The sequence below is a fragment of the Pteropus vampyrus genome, unplaced genomic scaffold (genome assembly GCF_000151845.1).
Source record: "Pteropus vampyrus isolate Shadow unplaced genomic scaffold, Pvam_2.0 Scaffold10, whole genome shotgun sequence".
Lineage (NCBI taxonomy): Eukaryota > Metazoa > Chordata > Mammalia > Chiroptera > Pteropodidae > Pteropus > Pteropus vampyrus.
In genome coordinates, this window is record NW_011888791.1 from 2,464,100 (window position 1) to 2,466,660 (window position 2,561).

Sequence of the window (2,561 nt, forward strand, 5' to 3'; positions counted from 1 at the left end):
GAGAAGATACAGCATCCATTTATGATCGAAACACTTAACAAAATCTGTGTAGAAGGAAAGTACCTTAACATAATAAAGGCCATATATGACAAACCATCAGCCAACATTACACTTAATGGTGAAAAACTAAAAACCTTCCCTCTAAGATCAGGAACAAGGCAAGGCTGTCCACTGTCACCACTCTTATTCAATATAACATTGGAAGTCCTAGCAAGTGCAATCAGACAAGAGAAAGATATAAAAGGCATCCAAACAGGAAACAAAGTAGTCAAACTGTCACTATTTGCGGATGACATGATTCTCTATATAGAAAACCCTAAAGACTTCACAAGAACACTACTAGAAACAATAGCAAATACAGTAAAGTCTCTGGATACAAAATCAACATTCAAAAATCCATAGTGTTCCTATACTCTAATAATGAAGGGTCAGAAAAAGAAGTGGAAAAAATAATTCCTTTTGCAGTCGCAACAAGAAGAATAAAATACCTAGGAATGAATTTAATGAAACATGTGAAGGACCTATATAATGAAAACTACAAGACCCTATTAAAAGAAATGGAAGAAGATACAAAGAAATGGAAAGATATTCCACGTTCTTGGATTGGAAGAATCAACATAATTAAAAAGACCACATTATCTAAAGCATTATACAGATTTAATGCAATCTCCATCAAAAGCCCATTGGCATGTTTGAAAGAAATACAACAAAAATTCATCAGATTTCTATGGAAGCACAAACGACCCGAATTACCAAAGCCATCCTGAGAAAAAAGAACGAGGCTGGAGGCATCATTCTGCCCAACTTCAAATTATACTACAAAGCGACAGTAATCAAAACGGCATGGTATTGGCAGCAAACAGACACATGGACCAGTGGAACAGAATCGAGAGTCCAGAGGTAAACCCATATTTATATGGGCAAATAATTTTCAGCAAAAATGCCAAAAACATACAGTGGAGAAAGGAAAGCCTCTTCAATAAATGGTGCTGGGAAAACTGGAAAGCCACCTGCAAAAGAATGAAACTAGACTGTTGTCTACCACCACACACCAAAATTATCTCACAATGGATTAAGGACCTGAATATAAGACCAGAATCAATAAAATGCATAGAAGAAAACATAGGAACTAAACTCAAGGACCTTGGACTTAAAGAGGATTTTATGAATTTGACCTAAAAAGCAAGGGAAGTAAAAGCAAAAATAAATGAATGGGACTACATCTACATCAAACCAAAAAGCTTCTGCCCAGCAAAAGAAACCGTCAACAAGGTAAAGAGACAACCATCAGAATGGGAAAATATATTTGCACGCAACGCCTCTGATAAGGGCCTAAGATCCAAAATATACAAAGAATTGATATGACTCAATAACAACAAAAAACCAAACAATCCAATCAAAAAACAGGCAGAGGACCTGAACAGGCACTACTCCCTAGAGGACATGTAAATGGCCAACAAATATATGAAAAGATGTTCAACATTGCTAGCTATTAGGGAAATGTAAATCAAAACTACAATGAGTCTATAGCCATGCTACCTTGAATAAGCCCTATCCCATCTGATCTTGGAAGCTAAACAGGGTCGGGCCTGGTTAGTATTTGGATGGGAGACCACCTAGGAAGACCAGGTGCTATAGGCATAAAATATAAGAAAATAAAGGATCGTAAGCTGACAAAGTCCTTGCAACCAAGGGTTGCCTCGCCTAAAAACAAAAAAAACAAAAAAACGCTATAATGAGTGACCGTCTCACACCTGTTAGAATAGCTGTAATCAACAGGACAAGTAATAACAAATGTTGGAGAGGATGCAGAGAAAAAGGAACCCATGTACACTGCTGGTGGAACAGTAAATTGGTACAGCCACTATGGAAAACAGTATGGCGCTTCTTCAAAACACTAAGAATTGATCTACCATATGATTCAGCAATCCCTCTACTGGGTATTTACCCCAAAGACTTGAAAACCCATATCTGAAAAGATATTTACACACTGACGTTCATAGCAGCACTATTCACAGTGGCCAGGACATGGAAGCAATCGAAGTGTCCTACAATAGATGATTGGCTAAAGAAGCTGTGGTAGATATATACAATGGAATATTACTCAGTCATAAGAAGAGATGAAATACTATCATTTGTGACAACATGGATGGAACTCGAGATAATCATGCTAAGTGAAATAAGTCAGACAGAAAAAGTTGAAAATCACATGATATCACTTATATATGGGATATAAACCTAAAAGCAACAAATGAACAGGACAAATAGAGACTCAGAAACATGGACAATGGATTAGTGGTTACCAGAGGATAGTGGGTGGGAGAGGAAGGAAGAGGTAAAGAGAGTAAAAGAGGTCAAATATAGGGGGTTGGGGAAGGGTGAAGTGAATAAAGGGGATCAAATATATGATAGCTGAAGAAAAATGGACTTTGGGTGGTAATCACACAATAGAATATATAGATGCCAAATTATAATGTACACCCCAAAATTATATAATTGTATTACCAATGTTACCCGAATAAACTTAATAAAAAATGACTTTGTTGGTTTTGGTATCAGAG

At 36.7% G+C, this 2,561-nt stretch overlaps 1 pseudogene; it reads left to right on the plus strand.

The window, feature by feature from the left end:
- Window positions 1-1,522: 1,522 nt before the first annotated feature.
- On the plus strand, window positions 1,523-1,641 carry LOC111731068 (annotated as a pseudogene).
- Window positions 1,642-2,561: the final 920 nt, after the last annotated feature.